Source organism: Schistocerca serialis, chromosome 2 (genome assembly GCF_023864345.2).
Source record: "Schistocerca serialis cubense isolate TAMUIC-IGC-003099 chromosome 2, iqSchSeri2.2, whole genome shotgun sequence".
NCBI lineage: Eukaryota > Metazoa > Arthropoda > Insecta > Orthoptera > Acrididae > Schistocerca > Schistocerca serialis.
The window spans coordinates 402,432,940-402,455,964 of NC_064639.1; the positions used below are offsets into that span (position 1 = coordinate 402,432,940).

The following is a 23,025-nucleotide window of genomic DNA, read 5'->3' on the forward strand; positions in this document are numbered from 1 at the left end:
GCTTAGAGCCAATTGAACCATTTAGTCGTATTTTACTTCAAGAAATGTACAGTGCTACAAACCAACGTAAGATTAGGCCCAAAACGTCAGTGCCAAATCCAGGAAAATGTGCAAGTGGACGACACTCACTGACCTCGGCAGAAATCATACAAAATGTCACCACTGACGACCTTTTAAGTCAATAAAAAGAAACGCATTTCGTAAGACAGAAACGATTTTTTAGCTTAAAAACTTATTTTAAATATGACCACACAAATGAAAAATTTACTTTATTCATGTCTTTTTTGTTTTAACTTCGCATATCAAATAAAAATATGTATTCAACTTCTTTGTGGTGAACTTTTAGAAAGTTAGGGTATTCGGTGTTGATGTTGAAGACATATCCAATAATTAATATATTCGCCCAGCGTAGGAACGAATTAATGACTCAGATTAAGAGTCTCAAGTGCTACTGATTTTGTGTATGAGGGGCAGTAAAATGAAAACCGAAGAGCCGGCACAATAGGATCACGAAAGGGTTCCATTCAAAAGTGATCACCACACGCTTTAAGACGTTTATTCCAGTTAGAGAAAGACGATCAATTCGTGTCTCGTAGAACACGGTCGGCCACTGACGGATTTACGACCACCCACTCTCGCACTTCCTCGTCCAACTGAAACCGACGTCCACGCATGTCTCTCTTCAGGTCGCCAAAGATGTGAGAAATCACACTGTGAACGTTCCGTGCTGTACAGACGAAGTTGCAGTGTTTCCCAACCAAATCGCTGAAGCGTAGCCTTCGTCCGATTGGCAGTGTTGGGGCGGCCGTTATCGTGCAACAGGATGGTTCCGTCCCACAGGATTCGTAGGCTTTTTGACTTTATGACGCATCGCAGTTTCCGCAAAGCGTCTTCATAGCGCTGCTCATTATCTGCGGTTCCACGCTCAGGGATCTCGACGAGCGGAGGGCCCCTGCGGTCGAAGGAGGAGGCCATCATGATCTTAGTGGACCTTGAGTGGACAGCTTTGGGTTTCTTTGGAGAGGGAGATGTTTCCACAGTTGGCTTTGCCATTTGCCTAGGGCTGTCGGACGGAGTCGCTGAATAACACTGCAACATCCTCTGTACAGCCCGGATCTTTCACCGTGTGGTTTTCGCACCTTCGGCGACCTGAGGTATGATATCCGTGGACGTTCGATTTCAGTCGGATAAGGAAGTGCGAGAGTGGGTGCGGATGTACATCAATCAGTGGCCGACCGCGTTCTACGAAACACGAATTAATTGCCTCGTCTCCCAGTGGGATAAATGTCTTAACGCGTGGGATGATTACTTTTGAAATGAACCATTCCAGGGTTCTGTTGTGGTTTAAGTAGTTCTAAGTTCTAGGTGACTGATGACCTCAGAAGTTAAGTCCCATAGTGCTCAGAGCCATTTGAACCAAACACAGGTGCAAAAGTATTCTGATGTGGTTGTCGTCGCTCTTTAGTTGCCGTACGAAGTGCTTCAGGGCTAAGAGTAAAGTTGCCAACAGCAAGTGCCGTGAGCGAATGGAGCAAGTTTGTTTGCAAGAAAGACGAATTATACACTGTCGAAATTTGCACTGTCTGAAAATTTTTTTTTCCAGTGCCGTTCAGATATGAAAATACATGGGGCTAATAAATCAAACGAAATGGAATTACTCTCAACGATCCACTGGAGACCACAGATGCCCTATACCATAAATTCAGTTAGGTAACTCTTTAGAAGGCAGGTGCTACCACATGTAAAAAGAATGAAATGATCATGTGGCATTATTGGCCGGGATATCTTGGCCTGGGGTTTAGAACGAACTCACAGATTGCTATTATGGCTCCTCCCCAGCTTAGAGTATTTCAGAACAAATGAAAATTTGTGCCGGACCTGGACTCAAACCCCGTTTTCCCCCTTCGTGAGCGGTCGCATTAACCACTTCCGCTATCGTATCATGCTTCCAGGAGCCGCCCAAATTTCTCGTTCTCTCACTGTATTACCGTGATTCCCGTGCAGGGTGACACACTGTTTTCTTTCATCATTGACTTGCTGTGTACCGTTCTGGCACAAATTTACATTTATTCTGATATATTCGACAGGTGATGTGAAACCATAATCGCAGTTTGCTAGTTCATTCTTAATTGAATACGGCTGTCGGTCGTCAGTGCAGCGTTTCACAGTGCACTGAAGCCGTCTGGGGTTCTTGGTCTGCATGGTGCAACACTTTATTCTGTATTTGATGACACTTCGACGACTTGCGCGTCAAGCTGACAGGAGTGATTACAACCGAACCATCAGTTTATGGTTGCAAAATATTGACACGAATTGTTTACAGGAAAATGGAAAATCGCGTAGACCCCGACCATGGGGAAGATCAGTTCGGCTTCCGGAGAAATGTAGGAACAGACGAAGCAATACTACTACTTCGATTTATCATAGAAGATAAGTTGAAGAAAGGCAAAAGTACATTTATAGTGTTTGATTAGTTAGAGAAAGCCGTTGACGGTGACGGTGTCGAGTGGACTACACTCCACTCTACGAAACTTCGACGGATAAAATGCAGGGAACTAAAGGTGATTACACAGATACCAGCTTCCAGTTATGAGAGTCGAAGGACATGAAAGGGAAGCCGTAGTTTAGTAGGGAGTGAGACAGGGTTGTAACCTATCCGCGACGTTATTCAGTCTGCAATTTTAGCAAGCTGCGAAGAAAACCTAGGAGAAAATTATAATGGGAATTAAAATTCAGAGAGAAGAAATAAAAACTTTGCAGTTTGCCGATGGCATTTTCTGTTAGAGACGCTTAAAGACTTTGAAGAGCAGATGAACGAAATGTACAGCGTCTTGGAAAAGAGATTATAAGATGAACACCAGCTAATAAAAGTCGTAGAAGGACAATGGAATGTAGTTGAAGTAAATCTGGCGATGCTGAAGGAATTAGATGGGAAATAACACATTAAAATTACCCTGGTCTGCAAAACTTGGGGCAAAAGTAATATTCATATGATGTGTCACTGCCATGCAATATAACTCGATGAAATTTGGACTTTACATAGAAAGAATTGCTACAGTATAGTACAAAAGGTAAGTGATAGAAATACACAATGACACGAATAGAAATGTCACTTTTATTCAAAGACAGTTATTACACTGAAGTCCTCGCGTTTCATCTCCTGGACGTTACAGAAGGCAAGACGTGGCTCTTAATAGTGTGTGTGTGATCATCATGGGCGGTAATTAATGTTATGCAGCGTGCTCCCGTTGCTGACCACGTAGCTGGTAAGGAGTTCTTGTGAAGCGGTTGGCAACTGCTGGCTAGTCTTTGGTGCAAGTGTCGTGCTACAAAACGGATTCCCAACGCATCCCATACATGCTCGATGGCAACCAATTGACGTTTCTGTCCAAAAGATCCTCCATCTACGCTGTTCGATGCGGTCATGGATCGTCATTCATAACAGTTAAGTCAGGGTCGACTGTACCCCTGGAAAGACGCGCATGGGGGAAGGAATACAGTTTCACAATAACGTTTTCAGTGATTGTACGGTGTTCAGAGATTTGGAGGTCAAAACGCCCATACAGTCTAGTGCCTCCTCACACCATAACTCCTGGTCCTCCAAAACGATCTTGTTCGACAATGCTCATAGGTGCGTTACATGTTCCCACCACTCGCCATATGCAGCTACGTCCAGCATTCTCGAACATTATCATTTGATGGTAGGGTGTGGGGAGGTATGTTCCATGGGCGCACCGACATCAAAATCTCTGAACACGTTACAGTCATAGGTCAACGTTATTGTGACTGTACTCCTTCACTATGCGCTCTTTTAGGGAGTGCATTCGACTCTGACATAATTTTTGTCGATGACAGTGTCCGGTCTCATCGAACAGCGCAGATAGACGAACTCTCGGAACGAGAAAATATTCGGCGAACGGATGGGCCTGACCATTCCACCTATTTTAATTCTACCGAGCGCATATGAGATGCGTCGAGGAGACGTATTGCGGCCTGTCCGCATGAACCAACGAAAAACTAGCTGTTGCGAACCGCGCTGGTGGAAGATTGGAACGCCCTACCGAGACCTCCTCATCAGCCTTGTGGCCAACAAGGGAAAACGTTGCAGAGCATGCATTGCAGTCCATAGTGATCACACACCCATGTGTCGCGTTTTGTATTGTCCAGGGAACCATCATGAATCGCGATGACATTATGTCATTATTTTATTGAGTAAAAGTGGTAGCTTTGTTCGTCTGATTGCGTACTTCTTTCAGTTGCCTTCTGTATTGTACTGTACTGTATGCGTGGTCCAAGTTCCATCGAACTGTGTTACTTGACAGTGACACAACACGCGAAGTTTACTTTCGTCCTTAAATTTTTCACACCAATCTAGTAAATGATCTTTGTTATTTGAGCAGCAAAATTTTGACGGTGGCCAAAATGGGGAACATATAAAAAGCAGACTGGCAACAGCAATAAAAGCATTTCTGAAACAGAGGAATTTATTAACATCTAATATATGCCTTTTATGAAGTTATTGGTCTGGCGGCTGTAGTCTTGTATGGAAGTGAAATATAGACGATAAGCAGTTCAAACAAGAAAAGAATTGAACGTTTTGAAATGTGATAGCATAGAATAATGCTGAAGTTTGGAGGGGTAGATCGAGTTACATTTGAAGACTTACTGAATTGAATTGAGAAAAAAAAATTATGGCACAACTTTACTAAAAGAAGGGATCAGTTAATGGGACATACCCTGAGGCATAAGAGAAGTGACAAGTTAGTAATGGAGAGAGGTGGGGGGGGGGGGGGGGGGCTAAAAATTGTAGAGGAAAACCAATCAGGTTGAAGTGGACGTAGGTTGCGGTATATATAGTGATGATGAGGCTTCACAGGATGGGCTGGCATGGAGAGCTGCATCACAGTACCCTACTGACCGAAGACCACAAGAATAACAGAGATAACTATTTTGTTGGTCTGACAAGAAAGCACGAAGGAAAATTACAAGGCGCGCTGCGAAGAATATTCTTTCATCTAATTTTGCCCTGAAGGCCCTGTAGCCATCTCTGTATCTTTGTGTTAGGAATTTTCCAGGTGTTTCGTGGATAAAGCTACAATTATTTAAGAATTTCATTATTGGCTTAAAATTAATGTAGTAATTTTTCATAGGAGAGCAGCTAAATTACTGTTAGTCGGTAATTGTTGAACGAGCAAGTTCGCTGCATTTCACTCCGCGAGTGTGGCGTAAACATCACGTATCCCTTGCCGGGAGACGTCAATCTCCAATGTGACTGGAGTTTCAAGTTATGAGCTTTATTACGTCGGACCATATAGTACTCTGTATTAAGTGGCAAGTGAAACCGAAAAACTTGTGAAAGGTTTTCGCTACTATCCAACAATGTATTTTTCATATGTGCCGCAAAGTGCAGCACATGAAACTGCATGGGGATGTTGTGGAGACTGCCACAGGCAGTTTGCCCCGTCATACTACACATCGATCTCGATGTAATATATAATAACGCACTTGGTTTGCCGACGGCACTGCTGCTTGGCGTAGAAGTCGCCTTGAGAGACGTGTGCGGCATGCCGGAATCCACGGGTATTTCTGGTCATATTCACCAGCCACCAAACTACCCACAATAATTACTCTTTGTGCCACTTTTCAGAAAAGTATATTAAGAACGCTATTTATCGCCAGTTTGTTATGATTGTTTTTGTGGTGTCACCGCCAGACACCACACTTGCTAGGTGGTAGCCTTTAAATCGGCCGCGGTCCGTTAGTATACGTCGGACCCGCGTGTCGCCACTATCAGTGATTGCAGACCGAGCGCCGCCACACGGCAGGTCTAGAGAGACGTCCTAGCACTCGCCCCAGTTGTACAGCCGACTTTGCTAGCGATGGTTCACTGACAAAATCACGCATTCAGTTGCCGAGACGATAGTTAGCATAGCCTTCAGCTACGTCATTTGCTACGACCTAGCAAGGCGCCATTATCATATGCTATTTATCTTGTGATGCATGTACCGTCCGACCGATGTTCATCAATTATGGATTAAAGTTAAGTATTCCAGAAGCTCCGTACTTTTTTTTACTAGACTCAATTCCTTTAACTGTTCAAGACCTCACGCCAGCCTGCGTGAGCTTAAACGCGTGCCTTTCGGCTATCTCCTAGTGGCTTGGCTGTCTTGCCAAGTCACAACAGTTTTGATTTGGAAAAGGCTTCAGACACGCTACTGTCTAATGTATTTGTATTAACGGATAAATACTGTGTCATTGACTTAGATCAAGTAAGTTAGGTACAAAAATGGCTCTGAGCACTAGGGCACTTAACATCTGAGGTCATCAGCCCCCTAGAACTTAGAACTACTTAAACCTAACTAACCTAAGGACATCACACACATCCATACCCGAGGCAGGATTCGAACCTGCGACCGTAGCAGTCGCGCGGTTCCGGACTGAAGTGCCTAGAACCGCTCGGCCACCGCGGCCGGCAGTTAGGTACAAATTGGCTTTGTCATTTCTTGTCCATTATAATTATCCGGGCTGTTATGCCGTGGTCGGTTGATGAATTTTGTCTCAATTCCCAACGTTTCGTCTCCGACTGCGGGAGACATCTTCAAGGGGGTCCGTAGGTCGATGGGAGGTCCAACACACCCACTGGCTCGCTACTGACTGCCGCTAAATTCCGTGTCCACGCGCTCCCGCGCCGCGGTGTGACGTCACGTGTTTTGAAAACGTCAGTGCAATTGGCCGCTGTCCGTCGCCGTCGCCATCACCCAGTAGTGGACGGGTGGTACACATCTTCTTTAACACCGGCATCCATTTCACGCCCTCCTCCTTTCGGTTGAAATTATTTGGGTGTTTAGCGATTTCGATTGCCTCCCTGTAGAGCCTTTCGTAGTATCCGCTTGTGGCCGCTAGTACTTGCGTCTCCTCGAAACGAATATTGTGGTTCCCTGGCTGGAAAGCATGCTCCGCAACAGCTGATCGTTCCGTTTCTCCTCTTCTACAATTTCCCTTGTGCTCTTCCAAACGTTTAGAAACAGTTCTTTTAGTTGTACCCACATAAACATCACCACAGCTGCATGGGATCCTATACACTCCACCTTTTTCCAAAGGTTTGCGAGCGTCCTTGGTACGCTTAAGGTATTCCTGTATCTTCCTGATGGGCTTGTAAATTACGGTAATATTCCGTTTCGTCAAGATCCTCCCTATTCTTTCCGTTACATTTTTAACAAGCGGCAGGAAAACCTTAGATTTTGCAGTAGCCTGTACGTCAGTATGATTTCTGCGTGGCTGCCTCAACGCACGTTTTATTTCGGCGGACGAATATCCGTTCTTCATTAGTGCATTGTGGAGACGTTCCATCTCAGCGTCGAGCAACTCAGGTTCACAAATATTTCTAGCTCTGTCCGCTGACGTCTTGATAACACCCCGCTTCTGTTGTGGGTGGTGGTTCGAATCCCGGTGCAAATAACGGTCCGTGTGCGTGGGTTTGCGGTATACTGAGTGGCCCAAACTACCATTTTCGTTTCTAAAAAGAAGCACATCGAGGAAATGTAATTTGCCGTCTACCACCTCCTCCACTGTAAACAAAATTCTAGAGTTTATGCTGTTTAGATGTTAGGGGGCTGGAATGAACAGTTTTATGAGCAAACGGATGGCGTGGCTATGGGAAGCCCCCTAAGTCCCGTAATTGCAAACTTCTTTATGGAGAAATTCGAAGAACAGGCCTTAGGTACTGCCAGCAAAAAAACAAATGTATGGTTCCGATACGTGGATGACACGTTTGTGCTGTGGAGACATGGTAGGGAGGAACTAAGCCGGTTACACGAACATCTAAACAGCATAAACTCGAGAATTTTGTTTACAGTGGAGGAGGAGGTAGACGGCAAATTACATTTCCTCGATGTGCTTGTTTTTAGAAACGAAAATGGTAGTTTGGGCCACTCAGTATACCGCAAACCCACGCACACGGACCGTTATTTGCACCGGGATTCGAACCACCACCCACAACAGAAGCGGGGTGTTATCAAGACGTTAGCGGACAGAGCTAGAAATATTTGTGAACCTGAGTTGCTCGACGCTGAGATGGAACATCTCCACAATGCACTAATGAAGAACGGATATTCGTCCGCCGAAATAAAACGTGCGTTGAGGCAGCCACGCAGAAATCATACTGACGTACAGGCTACTGCAAAATCTAAGGTTTTCCTGCCGCTCGTTAAAAATGTAACGGAAAGAATAGGGAGGATCTTGACGAAATGGAATATTACCGTAATTTACAAGCCCATCAGGAAGATATAGGAATACCTTAAGCCTGCCAAGGACGCTCGCAAACCTTTGGAAAAAGCTGGAGTGTATAGGATCCCATGCAGCTGTGGTGATGTTTATGTGGGTATAACTAAAAGAACTGTTTCTAAACGTTTGGAAGAGCACAAGGGAAATTGTAGAAGAGGAGAAACGGAACGATCAGCTGTTGCGGAGCATGCTTTCCAGCCAGGGAACCACAATATTCGTTTCGAGGAGACGCAAGTACTAGCGGCCACAAGCGGATACTACGAAAGGCTCTACAGGGAGGCAATCGAAATCGCTAAACACCCGAATAATTTCAACCGAAAGTAGGAGGGCGTGAAATGGATGCCGGTGTTAAAGATGTGTACCACCCGTCCACTACTGGGTGATGGCGACGGCGACGGACAACGGCCAATTGCACTGACGTTTTCAAAACACGTGACGACACACCGCGGCGCGGGTGCGCGTGGACACGGAATTTAGCGGCAGTCAGTAGCGAGCCAGTGGGTGTGTTGGACCTCCCATCGACCTACGGACCCCTTGAAGATGTCTCCCGCAGTCGGAGACGAAACGTTGGGAATTGAGACAAAATTCATCAACCGACCACGGCATAACAGCCCGGATAATTATAATGGACATGATATTTCCTGCCGTGAAAGTCTACATTTTAGTATTTGTCACTTCTACATTGCTCATTGATTTGCCGCTGATATTTATGAAATTGTGCATACCAAGTTCATTTTACAGGAAGTGGTAGACTTGCGGGAAGTGTTGGCAACAACTGTCCGAAATCTGCTGTGATCGCACCTTAAGTAACAACCCCTACCTCTGTTCAGAGTTCGTGCTCAAGTTTATGTATAAGCTCAATTTTGTAATACTTAAATTGCAACATTGTCGCCAACAGCTGACAGTGATCCTGATGATGCTTAAAGTATTTTATTCGTAGTCTTTGACATAGCATTTTCAAAGCCCAGCTAATTAATTTCCTTCAGCGATTAATATTTTCAGATATTTCAAACATACAGAGGTAATGCTCTAGATAATCTAAAATACCATACATGTCAAAAGTTAGATTCCCCACAGTTCAGAGTGGGTACTTGTGCAACAACGTGCAGAAATTATAAACAAGCTGACAACCAGAGTGCTGATATAATCGAATTACGAATTGTTCCGAATTGAAAATAACGTAAAACAATCGTATTTAAAATATACCAAACAGTAGTATGCAGTCACAGATTGGCAATTAAATGTTAACACTATGAACAAAACAGTTTATAATTTTTATAGACAGCGAAGAGGACTGAAAAATGCCCTCTCACTATAATTTCTACGTCTGTCTTTCAAATTCTATTCATAAAACTTTTTTCCTCATAGGCTGCGCCTATAGGACATACACGCTAGCATATCAGAACAGGGACTTCTGATACGTTTCCTTTCTCCTGTGACAATTTTTCAGAGTTATCGGAGAAAATAGACAGCATAAGTCGTGTGAGGTAGCACGCAGCAGGTTATCCTGAATCTACAGCCGCTTAGGTAAAATCTGGTGCGCTCCGGTGAAGTGGAACAGTACCACTACTGCCTCTGTTATAAAGTAATTACTTGGTGTATAAAACCCTTAGTTGCAACCTAAACGTATCACAAATGGAGTTTTTTTCATGAAATTGTATAGGATAAAAATAGTCGTAATACCCACTTCAGTCTCGAAAAATGTTCGTCTCTTGCAAAGACTTGCCAATTAGCCTATGATGTTGAGAAATATAATATATATATATATATATATATATATAGTCAGTTGCACCAAACAGATAGACTGCTCAAACTAGGTTTTACGGCAGCGTCATGACTCCCATATTTTTGATCGGCAACCACTTTCTCAATGCTTTGTATTGGCCGCTGTAATCGTTGCTGGCGATTACCGTGCATGTAGTGAGGTCGAAAATAAATTTACATTCTCAGTGCTCCGTAGAGTGCGTTCTCTCTTTAACCGGCAGTGGGATATTGCTTGTAGAGTACAGTTTTCAGGGTGTTAACATGACTCGAAGGATCATTTCATTGTCATTGTATGGCAGTAAGGGTTTTTACCACAGGAAGTTGCCCACTAAATTATGTGCGCCGCAGCGACACTTTCGAAGATGCAGTTTGTATTTGAGAGACAAAATGTTAAAGATCTGCCACATGATGGTCACCCACCGTCAGTGACCGCAACCTACTAATTATGATTCTTTGCTGCACCGACAACATGGCAACACATCTGCGCGGTGCCGTTTTGGAGTCAGGTTGGTGTACTAGGTCTACGCAGACAGTACCCAACCTCTCTACACGATCAGTTTGACCTCTAGGCTTCCATTGTTAACAGCAGTACAACCCCTCCCCCCTCTCCAGCACCACGGTGTGCGAAAAATGTGAGCAAATGAATACCGTGATTGGAGTATGGATCCTTGGTGTAAGCTTATTTTCAACGACTGACGTTTGATGATCACTGGAGAATAGCATGAAGACACCTGGTTACCATTGCACATCTCAGGTACATCGTCCCATGTTTTCAGCAAGGAGGTGTATTTGTTTGTTTTGGGCCTGTATCATGTATGAATGATGGCTGATCTCATTACTTCGTAGCTGTCGACGGTAATTTCTCCCAACTCATTGTTATGACTTGACAAAACTACAGTCGTCCGGTCATAATCGTGGGCTCTCTGATTGCTTTTGGAGAACAGGTGAAATATTAGTTCACTTTATTACAAGAATGATAAAAAGGTGTAGTTAATACAGTCCATACCCCTTGAATGTGCTGAATTTTTACAAGTGACTTTGAATATTAAAGCCCGCATCTCGTGGTCGTGCGGTAGCGTTCTCGCTTCCCACGCCCGGGTTCCCGGGTTCGATTCCCGGCGGGGTCAGGGATTTTCTCTGCCTCCTGATGGCTGGGTGTTGTGTGATGTCCTTAGGTTAGTTAGGTTTAAGTAGTTCTAAGTTCTAGGGGACTGATGACCTCAGATGTTAAGTCCCCTAGTGCTCAGAGCCATTTGAACCATTTTTTTTTTAATATTAAAGCAACACTTGATGCACGTATTTACTAAACTCTTCTCTCGAAGTACAAAGTTGTCAGTGTTCAAAAGTACAGTTCTATGTAAGACGTGAGTAACACATGGACTCTAGCTAGTCGATTCGTCTTTTTGATCGGAGACCACAAACTGTGGCCGAGCCTTCCTCTTTCTGTTATATTTCGGCCTCCGAGTGGTGGTCCCGCGGCACTGGGGGAGAGGGTGCGGCGTCACCATTCGTCGTTGCGGAAGGCAGCGAGAAATCGTGAGCTGTGGTATCGATGCGAGATGCCGGCTTTGTTATGGTGATACCACACTCATTGTTCCAGCCCAGCAGCCAATATTTTGGCGAAAGTTTCGTCTTTCAAGACAATAATTCACGAGCTCATCTTTAGTTGGCAGGAATCGACGTATTGGAATGGTCAGCAGTATTTGCTGACACGAATCCGACTGAGCATGTACCAGTCGAAACTTCAAGTGCGTCGTCGAAGCAGCGCCAGTCCCCCTCCACCCCGCCGCTGTCGCCGGCCGGTGTGGCCGTGCGGTTAAAGGCGCTTCAGTCTGGAACCGCGTGACCGCTACGGTCGCAGGTTCGAATCCTGCCACGGGCATGGATGTGTGTGATGTCCTTAGGTTAGTTAGGTTTAAGTAGTTCTAAGTTCTAGGGGACTTATGATCTCAGCAGTAGAGTCCCACAGTGCTCAGAGCCATTTGAACCCGCCGCTGTCGTCTCCTCGTTCCCCTTGTCCCGGACACTTGGGTGGGACGTCTTAGAGATTGGAATAGTCTCGTCCACAGTCTGGACAGCACTCTAACAAGGATTCATGCATGTCACAATACACGGGATGGGGCAATACAATACTCAAAGCAGCAGATTTGCAAAACCGCGCACTTTCGAACGCTTTTATTTTGGTGGTTTTCTTTTTTATATAATCTTGACGGTTACGTTGTTGTGTGGTTTTTAAATTTTTCTTTATTTTTTCCCCGTAAGGCATTTTCTATCATTTCATGCTCCCCTTCAAAATAAGCCTGTACACGTTTACCGATATAGATGCTGTGAAAATCTCGTTTCGAGAAGTTTATTCGAGAACAACAATGTCTGAAATAAGTGGAACGACTCTTTCGCTCACTTGAGAACATGTCAAGCTTCGATTCATTAATTGAGGAATTACAGTTTGCCCACAAAAGAGAGTGGCTACAAAACATTTGTATAGCCCATACTCGAACATTACTTACGCACTAGCCCTTCGCCAAAATGCTGACTCTAGGGCTGGGACAGTGGGTTGGAAGATCCTGTCCTCATACTGCACGGTCTTCAAATCAGGCCGTGTTACCAGGAGACATCGAGGGTGTGCAAAGAATGGCTTAACTTCCATGAAAATGGAACAGGAATATTGAAAAAAGACAAACTGGCGTAACTAGAGGAAAGACGCTGTATACCCTGTGAAAATTGGCTTAAAAATTCGTAGGAACTGACTTTCGGGACGAAAACTATTTATATTCCTGCAGGTCCCTGCATATCTATCCGGTACATAACATGAAAATAAAATCAGTTTAACAGCTTCCACAAAGCTATGAAAACTGGCACTCTTCCCACGTTCCATATGGGAAGAAACCTTAATACTCTGATAGTCAACCTGGTCTCTACAGTCTGCGAGTGGCCGTTCAAGCTTTTCTCCTGGACGGAGGGCGGTAGGGATTTTAAAAATATTTTCGTTAGGTTTTCATAAAATATTAACGTAAAGTATCGTAAGTAATTATTACTATATGCTTTAAGTTTCTGTAACTTTGTTTTGTAAATTTTGTGAAGTTACTTCCCTACTTTATAAACCACTAAGACTGTGGAATCGGTGGGCGGTTAGAAAATTTTACTGCTAACAGAGATACAGAAGTGGGCAGCAGGTAGAAAAGGTTGACTACCGCTGCCTTAATGCATGGTACCATTAGAAGGTACCGTCTGCAAAAACTTCATTGAGATCTGCGAACACAGCTGTTGCGGCGGTGGAGAAGATTCCAGCGCCGTGAGTGGAAATGCTTACCTGTAATGGTTTTATAGATTTTATTAGTTATTTTATCTTCTATAAAGATCGTAGAAGCCGCTGACAACCACGATATATCCGCCCAAACCATTTCAGAACCCCCAACCTTCCCAGTTAGAAAAAGGCGGTCTCGTATGTGCGCTTTAACACTATTGCAAACACGTCGTTTGTTAGTAACCGTCGGATTACATTTGTGTGTTTCAGTTGGGCTGTGATCTAGGTTTTGCGCTTCTTGCACTAATGAGGCCGCTTTTTTTTATTATTTCCATTTAAAAGGAGATTTACAGAAGTTATGCTATCACGGTTGCAACGTTTATACAGTTCTTTGTTTTTGTTCCCGCTGTTGTCTTTATACGTGCGCCGACTGCCCACAACATTCAGAGGCCGATTTTATTTCTGGAGTATAAGCGTATTCAGCGCAGTGGCTAGAATTAACAACATATGCATTCGACCAGTCAGTTTTGAGCAAGCAGTGTTAAAAAGTTTGTCCTGCACATTTTGATTCCAGAACAAAATCGACGACATGGGCTCTTGCCGCGACTTGATTGAAAAGCAAAACGCGGAATTTCTTTTCTGAAAGAAATGAGCACTTCGTTTTATCAATATGGACCTGCCACAAAACGAAAAAGTGCAGGAATTCATATGTAGGGCCAATGTTTGACGACATAACAGACATTCAAGGCAACGTGAAGGGTGAGTTGAACAATATCCCAACGGCGAAACTTTCCTGACAGTTTCACGTGGTTGTGTGGACGTTCTTTGCGTGCGTGCGTGCGAACTGTAGAATACCTCAAGCATTAAAACCTTTATCTTAACTTTTCTGTATTTTGTATTAATCCAACTCGAAACTTTTTGGAATGACGATGCCAACGTTTTATAATAAGATCTGTTCTAGTAGTCTCCTTTGCACATGCAAACGCTGCACAAAAACTGGTCTTCTTCGTTGCCCACTAGAAAATTGTGCTTGAAAGTGAATATTTGTCTTTTCAGTGTGGTTAATAGCCGCTAGTCACATTTCTCAAGTCTTCCGGCGTTGCAACCTCTTTATAGACGATAACAGGGTCCGCTAACACTCGCGCAGTTTTCGACATTCTTTGGAAGTTACACTGAAATTACATCTCTATTTACCTTGTTTGACTTACACGCTATTCTTTCAGACTAATTTTTATTATGAAGAATTAAAAGTTCGTCATTGCCACAGCAACAGCAGGTGCGCTGCGCTTATGAACCGAAGTCTGGAAAAAAGGAAAATTCAAGTTAAGCGATATTGTATCGTCAATGGCGGTATGTCATTTTCCAGTGAACCGTCTAATACACAATGATGTTGATAAGTTTCGACTGTTGACAAGGATGCATTAACAAAACAGGCACTCACAATTTAATATGACTGCAGGTCAACGCGCCTCAGCGATCACGCATGTACTGACAGCTTACAAGAAGAATGTTTCAGTCTACAGCGGAGTGTGTGCTGTTTCGAAGATTGCTGACAGATTACAATTGCGCATCGGACCGAGACTCGAACCAGGGACTTTGCCTTTCACGCGCAACGCTCTTACCGACTGGTCTATACATCACGACTACGAGTGCCCCACAGCAATACTGCTAGCAATAGCTTTCTCCTTCTTTCCAAACTATACAGAAACTGGTCTGCATATCTTGCTGGACCAGTAATCCTGGAGGAAAGGATATCACGAAGGGCTTTTTTTTCCAAACCGAATCTTTCAATCTACATCTACGTGATTACTCTGCTATTCACAATTAAGTGTCAGGCAGAGGATTCAACGAACCACCTTCAAGCAGTCTCTCTACAGTTCTACCCTCGAACGGCACGGGGAAAAACGAGCACTTAAATTTTTCTGTGCGAGCCCTGATTTCTCTTATTTTATCGTGACGATCATTTCTCCCTATGTAGGTGGGTGCCAAAAGAATGTTTCCGCAATTGTAGGAGAAAACTGGTGATTGAAGTTTCATGAGGGGATCCCGTCACAACGAAAAACGCTTTGTTTTGATGATTGCCACTCCAATTCACGTATCATGTCTGTGGCACTATCTCTCCTGTTTCGCGATAATACAAAACGAGCTGCCCTTTTTTGTACTTTTTCGATGTCATCTGTCAGTCCCACCTGATGCAGATCTCACACCGCACAGCAATACTCCAGAATAGGGCGTACAAGCGTGGTGTAAGCAGTCTTTTTAGTAGACCTGTTGCACCTTCTAAGTGTTATGCCAATAAATCGCAGTCTTTGATTTGTTCCACCCACAACATTATGTGATCGTTCCAACTTAGGTTATTTGTAATACATAAGTATTTAGTTGAATTTACAGTTTCCAGATTTGTGCGACTTACCGCGTAATCAAAATTTAGCGGATTTCTTTTAGTACTCATGTGAATAACTTCACACGTTTTTTTTTTATTCAGGGTCAATTGCCACTTTTCGCACCACACAGATATCTTATCTAAATCATTTTGCAATTCATTTTGGTCATCTGATGATTTTACAAGACGGTAAGTGACAGCATCATCTGCAAATAATCTAAGAGGGATACTTAGATTGTCTCTTATGTCGTTAATATACATCAGGAACAATGGAAGGCCTATAACACTTTCTTGGGGGACGCCGGATATTACTTCTGTTTTACTCGATGACTTTCCATCGTTTACTACGGACTGTGATCTTTCTGACAGGAAATCACGAATCCAGTCGCACAACTAAGGCGATGTTCAATAGGGACACAGTTTGATTAGAAGACGCTTGTGAGGAACGGTGTCGAAAGGCTTCTGGAAATCTAAAAAAATATGCAGTCAATTTGATATCCCCTGTCGATAGCACTCATTACTTCAAGAGTATAAAGAGCTAGCTGTTTTCCGCAAGAACGATATTTTCTGAATCCGTGCTATGTGTCACTAAATCGTTTTCTTCGAGGTACTTGAAAATATTCGAATACAATATATGTTCCAAAACCATACTACAAATCGACGTTAGTGATATGGACCTGTAATTCAGCGGATTACTCCTACTTTCCTTTGTGGGTGTTTGTGTGACTTGAGCAAATTTCCAGTCTTTAGGTACGGATCTTTCTGTGAGCAAGCGGTTGTATATAATGCTAAATATGGAGCTATTGCATCTGCGTACTCCGAAAGGAACCTGACTGGTATACCATCTGGACGGGAAGCTTTGCCTTTATTAAGTGATTTAAGCTGTTTCGCTACACCGAGGATATGTACTTCTATGTTTCTCATCTTCGCAGTTGTTCTTGATTGGAATTCGGGAATGTTTACTTCATCTTCTTTGGTGAAGGAGTTTCGGAAAACCATGTTTAATAACTCTGCTTTGGTGGCACTGTCATCAGTGACTTCACCGTTGTTATCGCGGTGTGAAGGTATTGATTGCGTCTTGCCACTGGTGTGCTTTATGTATGACCAGAATCTCTTTGGCTTTTCTGCCAGATTCCGAGACAGAGTTTCGTTGTGGAAATTATTAAAAGCATGTCACATTGAAGCACGCGCTATATTTCGGACTTCTGCAAAACTTCGCCAATCTTCGGGATTTTGCTTCGTTTTAAATTTGGCATGCTTTTTTCGTTGATTTTGCAACAGCGATCTGACCCGTTTTGTGTACCATGGGGACCAGTACCATCACTTCTTAATTTATGTGGTATATATCTCTTTGAAATCATTCCACATATTTTCCACGCTCACGTGATCAGACCGGAAGGAGTGGAGACTATCTCTTAAAAAGGCGTTAAGAGCATTTTTATCAGCTTTTTTTAAATAGGTGTATTTGCGTTTCTTTTTAATAGTTGTGGGTGTTACGGTATTCAGCCTAGCAGCAACTGCCTTGTGGTCGCTAATCCCTGTATTCGTAATGATACTCCCTGTTTGACCAGGATTATTTGTTGCTAAGAAGTCAAGTATGCTTTCGCAACCATTCACGCTTCGAGTAGGCTCATGAACTAATTGTTCAAAATAATTTTCTGAGAAAGCATTCAGTACAATTTCGAATGATGTTTTATGCCTGCCGCCGGCTTTAAACGTATAATTTTTCCAGCATATCGAGGGTAGATTGAAGTCGCCACCGACTATAATTGTGTGAGTGGGATACCTATTTGAAATGAGACTTTAGTTTTCTTTGAACTGTTCAGCAACTATATCTTCTGAGTCTGGGGGCCGATAAAACGATCCAATTAATAGTTTAGTACGATTGTCAAGTATAACCTCTACCCATACTATTTCCCAGGGACTATCTACTTCAGTTTCACTACAAGGCAAACTACTTGTGACAGCAATAAATACTCCACCACCAACTGTATTTGATCTATCCTTTGCCTGCCGCGGTGGCCGTGCGGTTCTAGGCGCTCAGTCCGGAACCGCGGGACTGCTACGGTCGCAGGTTCGAATCCTGCCTCGGGCATGGATGTGTGTGATGTCCTTAGGTTAATTAGGTTTAAGTAGTTCTAAGTTCTAGGGGACTGATGACCTCAGAAGTTAAGTCGCATAGTGCTCAGAGCCATTTGAACTATTTGTACTCGCCTTATTAGCAGCAGGAACTCGCAGTGCTCTCTCACTGACGGGCTAACCGTCACTGCAGTCGAACAGACGCTGTTTTGTAGCTTCCTGACCAATTAGAACGATGTGACGGACCGGGACTCGACCCAGAGTCTTACCTTTCGTGGGTAATTTCTGCTTTACCCAGTGGTCTATCCAGACAAAATGGTTCAAATGGCTCTGAGCACTATGGGACTTAACATCTGAGGTCATCTGTCCCCTAGAACTTAGAACTACTTAAACCTAACTAGCCTAAGGACATCAAACACATCCATGCCCGAGGCAGGATTCGAACCTGCGATCGTAGCGGTCGCGCGGTTCCGGACTGCAGCGCCTAGAACCGCGTGGCCACCGCGGTCGGCCTATCCAGACATAATGGATAGATCAATAGATAAAGTAAAAATTGCCCGAGAAAAACAAGGACCCGGATTTAAGTCCGGCACACAGTTTTAATCTGTCGCCAACCTTTAAACCATGTCCGAAGTGTAGTAGTACAAGAGGAAAAATAAACACAATGTCAGTGAGTTACAGGTAAATCGGAAAGCAAACATTAGAGACGAGGTTTTTATACACTTAGAAGAAGAAGAAAAAAAAAAAAAACGGCGCACCATGAAGGAATTATCCGAATAGGACGGAGAGCGATAGATGTGATGTACATGTACAGACAAGCCAATGATGAGTCTCACAAAAATCCGATGATGTATTCAAGAGAAAGAGGTTCACAAATTGAGCAAGTCAGTAACACGTTGGTCCATCTCTGGGTCTTATGCAAGCAGTTATTCGGCTTGGCATTGATTAACAGAGTTGTTGGAAGTTCTCCTGACGGGTATCGTGCCAAATTGTGTGCAATTGGCGCGTTGGATAGTCGAAATGCCAAGATGGTTGGAAGGCCGTGCCCCTGTGCTCCCAACGTTCTTAACTGGGCTGGGACCCGGCGACCATACTGGCCAAGATATGGTCTGGCAAGAGTGAAGACAAGCAGTAGAAACTATCACTGTGAGCTGCCGGGCATTATCTTGCTGAAATGTAAGCCCAGGATGGCTTGCCATGGATGACAACAAAACAGGCCGTAGAATATTGTCGACGCACAGCTGTGCTGTAAGGGTGCCGTGGACGAGCACCAAAGGAATCCTGCTATGAAAAGAAATGGCTCCCCAGACCATCATTTCAGATTGTCGGACCGCTTGGCGGGCGACAGTTAGGGTCGGTATCACACCACTGTCCGGGACGGCTCCAGAAACGTCTTCGGCCTGGAATCTGATTGACTGAAGTAGAATTGCCGTCAGTGATGAGTCCTGCTTCGAAATGAGCTCCGATGAACAGCGAAGACGTGTCTGGAGACGCTGCGGATAGCAGTTGGATACCAACCTAATTGTCGCCCGCCATAAGGCCCGACAACGAGGAGTTATGGTCTGGGATGCCATTTCTTTTCATAGCAGGAGCGCTTTGGTTGTCATCTGCGGCAACTTTACAACACAGCGGTACGTCGACGATATTCTACGCTCCATATCGTTTTCCTTTATGGCAAGTCATCCAGGGCTTACATTTCAACAAGATAATCTCCGCCCGCGTACGACGGGAATTTCTGCTGCTTGTCTTCCTGCTTGTCAAACACTTCCTTGGCCAGGAAGGTCGCCGGATCTCCTCCCAACTCAGAACTTTTGGAGCATTACGGGCACCACCCTCCAACCAGCTCGGAATTCTGACGACCTAACGCACCAATTGGACAGAATGTGGCATGATACCCCTCAAGATGACATCATGCAACATCCAAGCTGAATAACTGCATTCATAAGTGCCGAAGTGGACCAAATTGCTGAATTTGTGAAGTTCTTTCTCTTAAATAAATCGTCAAGTTTTTTCTGAAATTGTAGTGATTTGTTTTGTCAGTACATGTACATAACATCTACCGATTTCCGTCCCATTCGGATAATTTCTCCATGGTACGTCGTGCTTTTTTTTTTTTTCAATTAGAAGTATTAGGATGGTCAATTATTTCGTACAGTACCAAAAAACTGAGCATGTAAGAACTGCGAAAAATATTATCCTAATATAAACGATTGCGGGACGGAAAGACGCGAGAAAGAGAAATAATTATATAGAATGCTGCACAAGGTCACGATAATAGGAGAAGGGACAGAAAGGGAAATGGTGATTCTTCGTACAGCACATTTAGGGAACTGTTTCTACGGCTAGCAGTAATACTCCGGTGGTGCAGTTAATCCTGCCACTTACATTGTACGCACGGCGAAAAGGGCGTCATATATCTCTAGGGTAAAATACAGAGTGGGGCGGCTTTTCAGTAGGCCAGATGTTCGCAGCACACGGAGTGATTAACGACGCCGGCACCTGGGCGGCCGGCGCTGCGCACTGCGGACTATTCGGAGGCCGGTAATTGTCGCGGCCTGCGCTGCTTCCCGGGCTGGCCGAGCGCTCCCACAGGCACGCGAATAATTAAAAAACATTCCGACCCGCGATTCCAGCGTCTGTAGCGACCAGGCTGAAATTTCTCGGCGCGGCGCAGAGGTGACATTCGTATCAGAGAAGTCTCACGTTTGTTGTGTTAGTGGGTATTGCGCAGTTACGTAAGTCAACTCTATGCTTGACCTGCGGAGTAATTCTCTTCAAACCGCTTTTTTAAATACACTACTGGCCATTAAAATTGCTACACCACGAAGATGACGTGCTACAGACGCGAAATTTAACTGACAGGAAACACATGCTGTGATATGCAAATCATAGCCTTTTCAGTGCATTCATACAAGGTTGGCGTCGGTGGCGACACCTACAACGTGCTGACATGAGGAAAGTTTCCAACCGATTTCTCACACACAAACAGAAGCTGACCGGCGTTACCTGGTGAAACGTTGTTCTGATGCCTCGTCTAAGGAGGAGAAATGCGTACCATCACGTTTCCGACTTTGATAAAGGTTGGATTCTAGCCTATCACGATTGCGGGTTATCGTATCGCGACATTGCTGCTCGCATTGATCGAGATCCAATGACTGTTAGCAGAATATGGAATCCGTGGGTTCAGGAGGGTAATACGGAACGCCGTGCTGGATCCCAACGGCCTCGTATCACGAGCAGTCGAGATGACAGGCATCTTATCCGCATCGGTGTAACGGATCGTGCAGCCACGTCTCGATCCCTGAGTCAACAGATGGGGACGTTTGCAAGACAACAACCATCTGCACGAACAGTTCGACGACGTTTGCAGCAGCATGGACTATCAACTCGGAGACCATGGCTGCGGTTACCCTTGACGCTGCATCACAGACAGGAGTGCCTGCGATGGTGTACTCAACGACGAACCTGGGTGCACGAATGGTAAAACGACATTTTTTCGGATGAATCCAGGTTCTGTTTACAGCATCATGATGGTCGCATCCGTGTTTGGCGACATTGCGGTGAGCGCACACTGGAAGCGTGTATTCATCGCCATACTGGCGTATCGCCCGGCGTGATGGTATGGGGTGCCATTGTTTACACGTATCGGTCACCTCTTGTTCGCATTGACGGCACTTTGAACAGTGGACGTTACATTTCAGATGTGTTACGACCCGTGGCTGTACCCTTCATTCGACCCCTCCGAAACCCTACATTTCAGCTGGATAATGCACGACCGCATGTTGCAGGTCCTGTACGGGCCTTTCTGGATACAGAAAATGTTCGACTGCTGCCCTGGCCAGCACATTCTCCAGATCTCTCACCAAATGAAACGTGTGGTCAATGTTGGCCGAGCAACTGGCTCGTCACAATTCGCCAGTCGCTACTCTTGATGAACTGTTGTATCGTGTTGAAGCTGCATGGGCAGCTGTACCTGTACACGCCATCCAAGCTCAATACCCAGGCGCATCAAGGCCGTTATTACGGGCAAGGGTGGTTGTTCTGGGTACTGATTTCTCAGGATCTATGCACCCAAATTGCATGAAAATGTAATCACATGTCAGTTCTAGTGTAATATATTTGTCCAATGAATACCCGTTTATCATCTGCATTTCTTCTTGGTGTAGCAATTTTAATGGCCAGTAGTGTAGTCTGGAATACAGAGTCGTTCTACAAATCCTTGTTTCAGCCGGTGTCTCGACAGCAGAAACTCATCCAAATTTCACGAATATGTATAAGAAGCCGCCTCTTTCATTTTCAGCTATTGAGAAAGCAGGGGCTGACAGGTGGGAATATTACCGAACTATCAGTTTATTAAGTCATGATTGCAAAATACTAACTCGAATTCTTTACAGAAGAACGGAAAAACTGGTAGAAGCCGACCTCGGGGAATATTCCTGAGAAATTTGAGAACACGCCAGTCAACGCTGACCCTTACGACTTCTCTTAGAAGATAGATTAAGGAAAGGCGAATCTACGTTTGTAGCATTTGTAGACTTAGAGAAAGCTTTTCGCAATGTTGACTGAAATACTGTCTTTGAAATTTCTAAATGGAAGGGAAAGGCTATTTACAACTTGTACAGAAACCAGATGGCAGTTACAAGCGTTGAGGGGCGTGCAAGGGAAGCCGTGATTGAGAAGGAAGTGAACAGGGTTGTAGCCTGTCGCGAATGTTATTCAAACTATACATCGAGTAAGCAGTAAAGGAAACCAAATAAAATTTTGGAGAAGTAATTAAAGTTCAGGGAGAAGAAATAGACTTTGAGGTTTGCCGATGACATTGCAATTCTGTCAGAGACAGTCTTGGACTTGAAAGACCAGCTAAAAGAATAGTCAGAGTGTTGAAAAGTGTGTATAAGATGAACATCAACAAAAGCAAAACAAGGATAATGGAATGGCGTCGAATTAAATCAGGTGATGCTGATCAGGAAACAAGACACTTAAAAGTTGTAGATGAGTTTTACTATCTGAACAACAAAATAACATGTAGAAGGGATATAAAATGTAGACTGGCAATGGCAAAAAAAAAGCGTTTCTGAAGAAAAGAAATTTATCAATATCGAAATAGGTTTAAGTGTCACGATCTCCTTCCTGAAAGTAAATGTATGGAGTGTCGCCATATATGGAAGTGAAGCATGGACGAGAAACAGTTTAGACAAGAAGAGAATAGAAGCCTTCGAAATGTGGTGCTACAGAAGAATACTGAAGATTAGATGGGTAGATCACGTAACTA

General features: G+C 44.2%; 1 protein-coding gene across 1 annotated transcript in view; it reads left to right on the top strand.

Moving 5' to 3' along the window:
- The window catches only part of LOC126455573 (uncharacterized), a 119,648-nt gene that overhangs the window by 64,313 nt on the left and 32,310 nt on the right, over positions 1–23,025 (top strand). The window lies entirely within an intron of this gene.